Source organism: Lactuca virosa, chromosome 9, assembly GCF_052849685.1.
Source record: "Lactuca virosa cultivar CGN04683 chromosome 9, Lactuca_virosa_CGN04683_v6, whole genome shotgun sequence".
Taxonomy (NCBI): Eukaryota; Viridiplantae; Streptophyta; class Magnoliopsida; order Asterales; family Asteraceae; genus Lactuca; species Lactuca virosa.
The window spans coordinates 154,528,283-154,542,521 of record NC_136434.1 but is presented as its reverse complement, the minus strand read 5'-3'; positions in this window follow the sequence as shown (position 1 = coordinate 154,542,521).

Here is a 14,239-nt window from a genome sequence, read left to right as displayed (position 1 = left end):
GTAAATCTATACAAACCTAAACCAAAATACAAAAATAATATTACAACTATTCTAAGTCTTCCAACTATACTGGGTGCTTATTGCGTGCATTATGTTAAAACATTGGGAGGGGTAAGCGATAACGCTTAGTGAGTTCAATAATAGTTACAATATAACGTTATGCCATATATATACTTCAGTATGGCAGAAGCAAAGAGGAACAAGGAACAACAAAGGCATATGTGAATCATGTGACCAACTTTCCATGTCAATCAATGATTTGATTCAAAAATATACAATCACCGAGACATAACAATTTCCATACTTGATATACATCAATAACACTTTGGCCCAAATGGCACAGAAAATACTCAGGAATATCATTTTGCTAGAATATACAGGCTTTCAGCCCTACATAGCCCTATGCCAGTACCAGAAGTTATACGAGTCATGCTCTACATGGCCAAAGGCACAAAGCCAATACCAGAAGTGATACGAGACATGCTCTACATGGCCAAAGGCATAAACCCGATACCAGAATAATACGAGACATGCTCTACATGGCCAGAGGCTCAAAGCCAATACCAGAAGTGATACGAGACATGCTCTACATGATCAAGAGTATAAAAACCAAAATAACTCAGGAAAGCATTTAGCACATATAACACATAAAATACAATTGTTCCTATATATTAAACTCACCATGAAATAACCGGGGGTTAAAATAGTAATTTGGGCAACACTTCGGCTCTAAATATGACTTTCTTCGTTGAAAACCGGGAGTTTTCTTGAAAACCGGGCTCTGCGAAGGTAGAGCTTCGAAACCGAAAAGATAAATTTTTCGGGCTTCTAGGGAATCTCGGGGCGCGTTTCGGGTGCTAAAAATGATATCGAGGCTTCGGGGGATGTCGAGATAGTAAAAATATGAAAGGGGGGGGGGGGGAAGTGGCAAATTTCTCAAAATACCCGGGAAGGCTCGCATGGGTCTTATTTATAGGGGAGGAGGTCCGAAGGCTCGGATCCGAGGCTAGGAGAAGCGAGCACGTGGCTCGCATGCGAGGAGGTAGCTGGTGCGAAGGCCACGTGGCAGAAGGGTGAGGTTCGGACTTGGCAGCTGGCTTGCTTCGGATGGACACCTGCGAGCTTCGGATTGGTCGGATGACGCGGTACTCCTCGGTTCGGGCCAGCACTTCGGACCAATCTGCGGGTGAAACGCGGACCGCGGTCCAATCAGCAACGAGCACATGTCCGACATGTGGAAGCCTCGCATGCGAGGGTGACGTGTCCAAAGATGACTCTTCCGAAATTTCTCGAAAATTGTGCCCAATCTTGTAAAATCCATCACTTTCTCATACGAGCTCCGTTTTTGACGGTCTTTATATGCACCCGTAGAGAAAATTATGGTCTACAACTTTCGTTTAGACTTCGTCGGAAAATTTTGACTTTATTTTTATATTATTATTTTTAACAGACCGGGACTAGAAAATCCGTTAAAAATTCATAACTTCTTCATCCGATGTCCGTTTTCGTCAGACTTTTTACCGTTGTACTGCTAATGACGAGACCTTCGATTCTCGTTTAGGTTGTGTCGGCTAAAAATCACTCGATCTAAAATTCGAGTTTTTAGCTGTCTACTGCTAAGCTGAAACTTAGAAAAATCATAACTTTCTCATACGAAGTCAGATTTTGGCGTTCTTTTTATCGAACTTCTCGGTTTAACGAATACTACGACTTTCATTTAGATAACTAAGGCTAAAAAGTAGTTTATCAAAAACTCACTTTTTACGTCATTCGGCATCGTGCCGGTTTTGTCGTGGATCTTCGATTGGTCATAACTTCTTCGTTAAAACTCGGATTTCGACGACGTTTTCGCCTACATGTTTCTAACGAGATTATGTACAACTTTCAATAATAAAATTTTACTTATTTCAAATTTTATATTTTTGCTAAATTTCACTATTTGGCTTTTAATTGGAATCTCATAAGACTTCCAATATTTTATGAGTGATTCTAAACATAGTTTTACTTCATTTCTAGTAAAAACTATCTGTTAGAACTCAACACTCAATTTCTCATAATATTTCATAATATTATAAACTCCTCAAACTACATAACACGATTTCAAAACGTGTATGTTACACCAAAATCCATCAAAATGACTTAGATTACTTCAACAACGGCTAGGGTTTTCTATGGAGGGTTTCTGGGAGCATAAATGGACGATGGAGGCTGTATAAGGTTGTTTAAATAGGGTGCAAACCCTCAGTTTAGGGTTTTGTCCAGACAGAGTCTACTCGTCGAGTCCGGGACTCGACTCGACGAGTCCATCACTTAAATCCCGTGTCTCATCCCGCTTCTACTCGGCGAGTTGGGCCTTCAACTCGCCGAGTCCCAGGCCAAAAATGCAAAATTACTAAAATAAAATACATACCAGGAAGCGGGTGCTACAAATCTCCCCCACTTATTTTAGACTTCGTGCTCGAAGTCTGCTGCTCGATCCTGGAATAGCTCCGGGTAATGCTCCATCATCTCATCCACTGGCTCCCAGGTCCATTCCGAGCCCTTCTGGTGCTGCCATTACACCTTCACGAGCTCCACCCTCTTGTTCCTCGGATCCTTCGACTTCCGGTCGAGAATCGCTACAGGCCGCTCAATGTAATTCAGGCTGTCATCGACCTGAATATCCTCTAATGGTACCACTGCCGAGTCGTCCGCCAAACATTTCCGTAACTGGGAGACGTGAAAAGTGCTATGAATCTGACTGAGTTCGGCTGGCAGATCCAACCTATATGCCACCTTGCCCACCCGGGCTATAACCCTGAAGGGTCCAATATAACTGGGACCCTACTTGCCCCGTTTCCTGAATCGGATGACGCCCTTCCATGGCGACACCTTCAGGAGAACCATATCCCCGACCTGGAACTCCAGGTCTGAACGACGCTTATCGGCATAAATTTTCTGCCGACTCTGTGCAGTCTGAAGTCTGCTCCTGACCTGCTGAATTCTTTCTGTCGTCTTGATCACCACCTCGGTGCTCCCCATGACCCTCTGGCCAACCTCGCCCCAGCATATCGGGGTCCTGCACTTCCTCCCGTATAACATCTCAAAGGGAGGACGGTCAATACTCGCGTGGTAGCTATTGTTGTAGGAGAACTCAGCCAACGGAAGGTAAGTATCCTAACTACCACCAAAATCTAACACACACGCCTGCATCATATCTTCCAGAGTCTGGATGGTCCGCTCGCTCTGGCCATCCGTCTGCGGGTGAAAGGCGGTGCTGAAATGAAGACGAGTACCCAACTCATCGTGGAATTTCTTCCAAAACCTAGAAGTGAACCGAACATCCCTGTCAGAAATCACGGAGACCGGCACCCCGTGACGAGCCACCACCTCTCGAATATAAATATCGGCCAGCTTCTCGGCCGATATGCTCTCCTGGATCGGTATAAAATGGGCACTCTTGGTCAACCGATCCACGATGACCCATATGAAATCCACTCCCCGCGCGGTCCTGGGAAGCTTGGTGATGAAATCCATAGTAATATCTTCCCACTTCGACAGGGGAATATCCAACGGCTGGATCTTGCCATGTGGCCTCTGGTGCTCGGCCTTGACGTTCCTGCAGGTCAAGCACTGCTCCACATGCCATGCTACACCCTGCTTCATGCAGGGCCACCAATAATCAAGACGAAGATCCCTATACATCTTCGTCGCCCCGGGATGAATGGAGAATCGGGATTTGTGCGCCTCCTCCATCAGAACCTGGCGCACGCCTCCGAGGTAAGGAACCCACACCCTGCGGTGTAATGTCAATAATCCCCTGCTGTCATAGTCGAAGGAGGAAACCTGACCCACTATACGCTCACTCTTCCGATGTTCCTCCTTCATAGCCTCCTGCTGGGACTCTCGGATCTGCTCCAATAACGGGGTCACTACTGTCATCCGCATGCATATATCTCTGATCGGCGCCGCCTTGAGGCTAAGCGCATCGGCCACCACGTTGGCCTTCATCAGGTGGTAGAGGATTTCGCAATCATAATCCTTCACCACGTCCAACCACCGACGCTGCCTCATGTTCAGATTCGGCTGATCCATGAGATACCTCAGGCTCTTGTAGTCCGTGTAAATGGTACAACGAACCCCATAGAGGTAATGGCGCCAAATCTTGAGGGCAAAAACAATAGCTCCCAGTTCCAAATCATGCGTCGGATAATTCGCCTCATGAGTCTTCAACTGCCTCGAAGCGTATGCAATAACGTGCCCTCTCTGCATCAAAACCGCGCCCAAACCCGAAATAGACGCATCACAATATACCACAAAATCCTCTACGCCCTCAGGCAAGGCTAGGATCGGTGCCTCGCACAATCTCTGTCTCAGCGTCTCGAATGCGGCCTGCTGCTCGGGTCCCCAACGGAAAACTACGGCCTTCTTCGTAAGCCGAGTCAAGGGCATGACTATCTTGGAGACTTCGGAACCTCCCATCTCATCACGGCCTCCACCTTGGCCGGGTCGACCAGAATCCTGTTCTGATTGACAAGGTGCCCAAGAAACTGCACCTCGTGCAACCAGAACTCACACTTGGAGAACTTGGCGTACAAGCTCTCCCTCCTCAGAGTATCTAAAACCTCTCGCATATGCTCCTCATGCTGCTCCTGCGTCTTGGAATAGACCAAGATGTCGTCGATAAATACTATCACGGACCGATCCAGCATAGGTCTACATACGCGGTTCATGAGATCCATGAACGCGGCAGGAGCATTGGTGAGCCCGAAAGGCATCACCACGAACTCATAGTGGCCATAGCGCGTCCGGAACGCCGTCTTCTGTACATCCTCCTCTCTGACCCTCATCTGATGATATCCTGATCGCAGATCAATCTTGGAGAACCAAGATGCTCCCTGTTGCTGGTGAAAAAGGTCATCAATCCTCGGGAGTGGGTAACGGTTCTTCACCGTCACCTTGTTCAGCTCCCTATAATCTATAGACATCCGATGCGACCCATCCTTCTTCTTCACAAACAGGATCGGGGCTCCCCAAGGCGAACTGCTCGGCTTGATAAACCCCTAGTCTAGCAGCTCCTACAGGTGTGTAGAAAACTCTTGCCTCTCGGGAGGAGCCAACTGGTACGGCGCCTTGGCAATCGGGGCCGCGCCAAGAACCAAATCGATCTTGAACTCCACTTGACGCTCCGGGGGAATCTCAGGAAGCTCTTCCGGGAACACATCTGCGTAGTCTCGCACCACCGGAACATCGCTCACTGACGTCTTACCCGCCTCTCGGGAGTCCATGACATAGGCGACATATCCTGCGCAACCTTGCTGAAGGTAACGCCTAGCCCTCGCCGTCGAACATAAAGCTGGTCCTCGCTGTGGCCTCTCGCCCTGAATCACCAGTTCTCCCCCGCTTGGGGTCCTGATGCGCACCAACTGCTGCGCGCAGTCGATCACCGCCCCATTGGGGCTTAGCCAATCCATGCCGATAATAACGTTGTTCCCCCGTAAAGGTATGGGAACCAGGTCTACCAGGTAGCGCTCCTCGAATAATCTCAACACACAATCTCAAAATACCGCTGATGCTCGCACCGATCGATCATCGGCAATCTCTACCTCTAGAGGGCAATCCAACATGCCTGAAGACTCGGGAAACCTCTTGCCGAGCGCAAGAGAAACAAACGAACGGGTTGCACCCGAATCAAACAATACCTGAACTGGGATACCGTTCACATGGAACGATCCTAAACAGAGCACATATCAATATCATAAACATCATATAAATAAATCAGAGGGAAAGAATCATACCCGTCACCACATCGGGTGCGGCGCGTGCCTCCTCGATTGTCAGCTGGAAAGCTCGGCTCCTCACCACTGGAGTCTCTGCCTTGCCCTACCAGCCATCAGTAATCCGCAGGGTCGCTGGAGCTGGCGCCTTCACTGGCGTTGCTGCTGTCAACTGGGGGCAATTGGCCTTCTTTTGGCCCCTCTGGTTGCAGTGGAAACACAACAACTCTGATGTCTGAAAAGTGGGTGCAGGGGCAGTACAATCCCTGCTGAAGTGCCCCGTCTTGCCGCATTTGTAGCAGTCAGACGATCCCATCCTGCACGCTCCCTCATGAGACCTGCCGCATTTCTTGCAGCGGCCCGGTCCCGGCTGGCCTTTCGGCCTCCCATCTAGCCCCTTGGGCTTCTTCCCCGAAGCCCCAGTCACCAATCCCTCTTCAGCTTTCCTCTTACCAATGTGCTCTAGATCAATCTCTCTCTCCTTTGCCCTGGCAATCATAGAATCCAGGGTGGGACAAGCGGAGAAGCTGACATGCTCACGAATGTCGGCCCGCATCATGTCGTGGTAGCGGGTCCTCCTCATATCCTCATCTCCCGCATAATGAGGTACCAATAAAGCCCTCTCTCGAAACTTGGCGGTGATCTCTGCCACGGACTCAGTCGTCTGCCTCATATCGAGAAACTCCCGGGCTAGTCGCTGGAGCTCCACAGCGGGTGCGAACTCAGCCCGAAATCTGGTCACGAAGTCCGGCCATGTCATAGCCTCAATAGCTGAGGCTCCCAGGGAGTCACCGACCGACTCCCACCAATCTCTGGCTCTTTCTCTCAAACATCCTGCTGCATATCTCACCTTCGACCCCTCATGACAGAAGCTGGTTAACTGTGCAGACTCAATGTCTGCACTCCACCGTCTGGCCACAATGGGGTCCTTCGCCCCATGGAAATCCGGCGCACCACTGCCCCTGAAGTCCTTGAAGGACAGTGTGCGTGATCCCGACTGGCTGGTCGCCATGTCTCTCCTGAATGCCCGAAGTAGATCCTCCATCAGCTCGACAATCCCTTCCTTGATCGACCCAAAGATGACCGGGGTCGCATCAAGGATGCCTCTAGTGTTCTCGGACACGATAAACTCGCGTAGCCTCTCATCCACTGGTTCGGAACCTGAGCCCGAACCCGATCCCTCTCTTGAACTGCCAACTGCTGGCCTCGAACGTAGTACCACCATTCTGCAATACACAACGACAACCGTCAGTGATACTGCTACATCTAGAGGGATCTCACCCATCACAAGTTCCCTGGTCTTGCCTCAGCCTTCCTCGATTCAAGTACGGATCCTCTGCTTTCAGTAGTACGGGCCCATACTACCTTCCACATCTATCCGTACTTTCCTCAAGAACCGCCTCGACTCCACCAAGTCCCTTCTACTACTACTGATCTCTGCTACTCTCATCCTAGGCTTGCCTTAGGGAAACCTCTGACTTTACCCAAACCAGTCCTCAGCTGCTAAAGGTCTCCTCATAATGCTAATTAGTCGTTACCTGAATACCATCACATGTAACGAGGCTCAGATAATCCTTCGAGTAAAAGACTCGTCCCTACAACGGTTAGACTCAGACAAGAGCTGCGCAATAGGGCCAAATCCAACACTCTGAGATTATTCAACCCTGATCACATGTGACGTGACGTATCCACCTAATGGCTAACTCCCATCACTCGGAGTCCCACAAAGCACAAAGCAAGCAGCATTCGGACACAGGAAACTACTGAAACAAACCTGTCCTCATAACGAGAAACTGTACTAGCATATAATGCTAAGCTCATACTATCAGGCATAACCTAAACAGGCTATCCTACTACTGTCTACTCAATACTAGCATGCAATTCTCATAAAGTTCAAACACATATAACAGGCACATAAGGCATCATTCCTAGATCCTTAGTCCTACTCTAGCATGCTGTTCTACTGAAGCTGATAAACATAACATAAACTTGTATGGGTACTTTGGGGAATACTTACTTGAGCTCGGCCGGTCGCGCACATCACACACTTCGTTCTTTCCCAAAACTTTTTTAACTTAGCTTTTAGAAAACCATTTTTTTTCTTGCAAAAATCTTTTAAATCCCTCGATTTGAGTTCAGACACCCCCGAAGGTGTGTCCGAATCCCTCAAACCAGGGCTCTGATACCAACTTGTAACAGCCCAAAAATTTTCATTTTTATAAATTACTTTAATTAAAACATTCGGAGGAAAAACAATGATAAATCATAACATCTCATAAAACTATGTATAATGTCTGAAAATCCAAATCATAAATAGTGATAATGTCAGAGCACAATCCCAAGGAAGCTCATAGTGTGGAATCTGGGGTGTGTGTATGATGTGCGGCTACCGCGCCGACTCCTTCCCCTTCGATGAAGAGGTACCTGAAACAAAACTGAAAATTGTAAGCACAAAGCTTAGTGAGCTCCCCCTTAATACCACATACCATACACATATAATGAACAACTAGGAGATACGGGCCTCGCCCACACTCATGGAGACACGGGCCTCGCCCACACTCCGCTAGCTGGGAGATACGGGCCTCACCCACACTCCACTATCTCTGAGATACGGGCCTCGCCCACACTCAGCTACTAAACCATAACATACAAGTATCACACAGACAACGAGTATAAACAATTCTATCATACAAGCATATATCATAATCAAACTCAACTATAAGATACGGGCTCTGCCCACACTCCAATACTAACATATCATCTATACGGGCCGGCATTGGTGCCTTAGACCCGTTCCTACTGGAAGGAAACTTACCTCAAACGAGTAGCTGCCGCTAATCTGTGCGGGGAATCTCAGACTGCTGCTGCTCCGGAAATCCTCCGGCTATAATCTCCACAAAACACTTAATCAGAATCTGATATCTACCCTTAGGGTAAAATGACTATTTTACCCCAGACCAAGTCCAAGTCAAAGTCAAAGTCAAAGTCAAAGTCAACTTCCAGTTGACACGACTTGCCGAGTTGGGTCGTCAACTCGTCGAGTCCCTATCTCTTCAACTGTCCTCCTCCACGTCCCTACTCGTCGAGTTTAGCAACGACTTGACGAGTTCTCCTTCTAACACGACCTCAGGTGAACCTTCATCCGACTCGCCGAGTGGTATGAACACTCGTCGAGTCCATCTTCATCCTAAGAACACGTCATGTCCTCGACTCGCCGAGTTGTATGAACAACTCGTCGAGTTCATCTTCAAGGGTTGGGAGATTGCCTTGGACTCGCCGAGTCTGTTCTAGCACTCGCCGAGTCCTATGAACTCCGGGTCTAAAACTAAGTCCAATGCATTGGGTCACTCTTCCTGTCCTGCCACAACCCTTCTAACACCCAACTGAGTTCTTTTGACCCTCAACAGATATGGGACTCAAAGCCTTGGACTCGTCGAGTCCCAAGAACGGACTCGCCGAGTTGGTAATGTCCACACCCTAAATCCTCGATTTCTGATGTACAACTCATGACCAAAAGATAGATCTAGGCTCCTACAATCGTTCTAGCACGTAAAGTTACAAACTTTACGTGCATTCATGGGACTTTGAGCCCAAAAGGTCCTAAAACAAGCTCTTGGGTTGCATGGAGTCTTTCTTGGGTGTAAAAGCACCCACTTTCTGCCTTGTGACCCCTCAAAGGACCTAGATCCGAAGCCTTGTCCCCAACCATGCTTGCATTCATGGTTGGCTACCTAAAATGGCTTATAAAAGCCCTAAATCTCCACAAAATGGGATCTAGCAAATGAACAAGCAAGTTAGCAACTTTATACCTTCTGAGGACTGAAAATGAAGCACAAACTCGAACCCCTCTGGTCTCCTCTTGTTTCCTCAAGCTCTTCTCCTTCCTTCTTAAGACCACCAACATCAAAATCCACCAAAATGACTTAGATTGCTTCAACAACGGCTAGGGTTTTCTATAGAGGGTTTCTGGGAGCATAAAGGGACGATAGAGGCTGTATAAGGTTGTTTAAATAGGGTGCAAACCCTCAGTTTAGGGTTTTGTCCAGACAGAGTCTACTCATCGAGTCCGGGACTCGACTCGACGAGTCCATCACTTAAATCCCGCATCTCATCCCGCTTCTACTCGGCGAGTTGGGCCTTTAACTTGCCGAGTCCCAGGCCAAAAATGCAAAATTACTAAAACAAAATACATACCAGGAAGCGGGTGCTACAGAAGGGTTTGGGGACATCGATCCGACTTGTAGAGTCCCAAGAAAAACTCGGCGAGTCCATTGCATGCTCAGATTATTCAGTTGATCCTAGGTGATTCCCACTGCCTCTAATTCATAGATCTTGACTCCTTAGGCTAGAATAACACGTAAAGTTGCTAACTTTACGTGCATGCATGATGCTATGAAGCTAAAACACCCAAAACAAGCTAGAAATGAGAGTCTAGGTGTAACATCCCAAAAATACCAGCTAAAAATTTCATTTTTAAATTAGGTTAATACATAAAAACATCGTTACAAAACATTCATAATATTAATTCATGTCTGAAAACCGGTAACATCATAGTAAAATATTCAGAGTACATCCCAGAAAATCCATAGTGCGGAAACAAGAGTGTTTGTGATATGCCGCTACCGCGCCGGCTCCTTTCCCCTAGCTGAAGAGGTACCTGAAAACAAAGCTATAAAACGTAAGCACGAAGCTTAGTGAGTTCCCCCAACGAACCTCATACCATACAATCACATAGCATACATGTCTGCCGGGCATTTCTGGGTGCCCGACCTTCCCCTTCGGTCCTGTCGACCGGATACTGCCTAGCATATCTGGGTGCTGGCCTACCCCTTCGGTCCTATCGACCGGATCGGGGACTGTTTCACGCCCCCTACTACTGCTACCACATAATAACATATCACATAACCCATACATCATAATCTGCTAGCACATAAAGCATATCAGGTAGCAACAAACCTAGATGATTATCACACAGACAGTCATCTATCATACGACTCCTACTAGTGGGCCGACATTGTGGCCTTAGACCCACTTCTACTGGAAGGTAACTCACCTCGAGGGTAGCTGCTGAAAAACCCGCTCAACCTACGCCTGGCTGCCGCACCGGCACCCCTTAGGTCAAATGACTGGTCAAAGTCAACTTCTTGGTCAAAGTCAACTCTCTGATTGACTGGAGTCGCCGAGTCCATATAGCGACTCGCCGAGTCCTTCTACGTCTAGCCCGACTCTGACTCATCGGGTCCCTGTTCCCACTCACTGAGTCAGCCTGACTCGCTAAACGGGGACAACTAACAAACCCGCGACTGGACTCGCCGAGTCCAAGGGGGGGACTCGCCGAGTCCGACGAACAGATCTCACAATTCGCTCCAATCTTCCATTAGAACATCAACCTTGGAGATTTGGAGATTCTGGGACTATAGCTACACGTTAAATTGCTAATTCCACGTGCGACTACGAAGGGTTGGACCTCCTACACTTAAACCCTTCTTATCCTAGTGATAGTTCATATGACTCGCCGAGTTTGAAGAACAACTCGCCGAGTACCAGGCAATCTTCATAGGACTCGCCGAGTTGTTCATCCAACTCGTCGAGTCTAAGGCCATCTTCATGGAACTCGCCGAGTGCACTTTGGCACTCGCCGTGTTCCCTTCGACTCTTCACCCAATCTGGCCAAATCGGAGACATGCAACTGATCCAACTCATGGGTCTCAGTTCCTAGGGTCTGGTTATCACATATACACACGAAATCTGGGGGTTTTAAGGCTTGAAGATCAACCATTGGGGACAAAAAGGAACCTAAGAGCTAATGAGCAAAGTGAGGGTTTTATTACCTGATTTGATGCCTTCCCCAGAGTAGATTTCGGATCTACCTTCACTTCTGGAACACTCCAACTTCCTCCTTCTTCTTCTAAGCTCCAAAACCTTCTTTGGAAGATCAAAATCACTCAAGAACACTAAAGGAGCTAGGGTTGTTCTCTACTGCTCTCTGGGAGGAAAATGGGACGAAATGGGTGTTTTTGAATGGGTAAAAATAGGGTGCAATGTCTGAAAATAGAGTTTCATCCAGACAGGTGGACTCGCCGAGTCCATATGTCGACTCGCCGAGTTCCCAGCTTAAATCCCGTGTCCACCTCGCTGCTACTCGGCGAGTCGGGACGCAGACTCGCCGAGTTCATGGCAAAAATTTAAGAAAATACTTAAATAAAATCGTACCAGGAATCCGGGGTGTTACAAATCTCCCTCACTTATTTTAGACTTCGTCCTCGAAGTCTGCCGCTCCCTCCCGGAACAGCTCCGGATAATGCTCCACCATCTCATCTGCGGGCTCCCAAGTCAATTCCGAGCCCTTCCGGTGCTGCCATTGCACCTTCACCAGCTCCACCCTCTTGTTCCTCAGTTCCTTCGACTTCCGGTCTAGGATAGCCACCGGCCGCTCGATATAATTCAGGCTGTCATCAACCTAGATGTCCTCCAAAGGTACCACCGCTGAGTCGTCCACCAAGCACTTCCGCAGCTGGGAGACGTGGAAAGTGCTGTGGATCTGACTGAGTTCGGCTGGCAGATCCAGCCGGTATGCCACCTTGCCCACTCGGGCTGCGACCCTAAACGGTCCAATATACCTGGGACCCAACTTGCCCCGCTTCCCGAATCGGATGACGCCCTTCCAAGGCGACACTTTCAGGAGAACCATATCCCCAACCTGGAACTCCAAGTCTGATCGGCGCCTATCGGCATAACTCTTCTGCCGACTCTGAGCAGTCTGAAGCCTGCTCCGGGCCTGCTGAATCTTCTCTGTCGTCTTGAGCACTACTTCGGTGCTCCCCATGACTCTCTGTCCAACCTCGCCCCAACATATCGGGGTCCTGCACTTCCTCCCGTACAACATCTCGAAGGGAGGACAGTCAATACTCGCGTGATAGCTGTTATTGTATGAAAACTCGGCTAAAGGAAGATAGGTATCCCAGCTACCACCGAAGTCTAAAACACACGCCCGCAGCATGTCCTCCAGAGTCTGGATGGTCCGCTCGCTCTGGCCATCCGTCCGTGGGTGGAAGGCTGTACTAAAATGCAGACGAGTACCCAGCTCGTCATGAAACTTCTTCCAGAACCTGGAAGTGAACCGCACATCCCTATCCGAAATCATTAAAACTGGCACCCCATGCCGTGCCACTACCTCTCTGATGTAGATATCGGCTAATTTCTCGGCCGAGATGCTCTCCTGAATCGGGATAAAGTGGGCGCTCTTGGTCAACCTATCGACGATGACCCATATCGAATCCACTCCCCACACGGTCCTAGGAAGCTTGGTGATGAAATCCATCGTGATGTCTTCCCATTTCCACAGCGGGATATCCAACGGCTGCATCTTGCCGTGCGGTCTCTGGTGTTCGGCCTTGACCTTCCTGCAGGTCAGGCACCGCTCAACGTACCATGCTACATCCCGCTTCATGTAGGGCCACCAATAGTCCAGACGAAGATCCCTATACATCTTCGTTGCCCCTGGATGAATGGAGAATCGGGATTTGTGCGCCTCCTCCATCAGAACCTGGCGCACGCCTCCGAGGTATGGAACCCACACCCTGCGGTGTAATGTCAATAATCCCCTGCTGTCATGGTCGAAGGGGGAAACCTGTCCCACAATCCGCTCACTCTTCCAATGTTCCTCCTTTATAGCCTCCTGCTGAGCCTCCCGGATCCGCTCCAGAAGCGGAGTCACCACCGTCATGCTCAAACAGATATCCCTGATCGGTGCTGCCTTGCGGCTAAGCGCATCGGCCACGACATTGGCCTTCCCTGGGTGGTAGAGGATCTCACAATCGTAATCCTTTACCACATCAAGCCACCGACGCTGCCTCATATTCAGATTTGGCTGGTCCATGAGGTACCTCAAACTCTTGTGGTCCGTGTAAATCGTACAGCGAACCCCATAGAGGTAATGACGCCAAATCTTGAGGGCGAACACAACGGCCCCCAACTCCAAATCATGCGTCGGGTAGTTCGCCTCGTGAGGCTTCAGCTGCCTCGACGCGTAGGCGATGACATGCCCTCTCTGCATCAATACTGCGCCCAAACCTGAGGTGGACGCATCGCAGTATACAACAAAATCCTCCATGCCCTCCGGCAAGGCTAAGATTGGCGCCTCGCACAATCTCTGTCTCAGTGTCTCGAATGCCGCCTGCTGCTCAGGCCCCCAACGAAAGACCACAGCCTTCCTCGTTAACCTGGTCAGGGGTAATGCTATCTTGGAGAAATCCTGGATGAATCTCCGATAGTAGCCAGCCAATCCCAGGAAACTCCGAATCTCAGATGGAGATTTCGGAACCTCCCATCTCATCACGGCCTCCACCTTGGCCGGATCCACCGAAATCCCGTTCTGGTTGACAAGGTGCCCAAGAAACTGCACCTCGCGCAACCAGAACTCACACTTGGAGAACTTGGCATACAAGTTCTCCCTCCTCAAGGTCTCTAGAACCTCTCGCAAA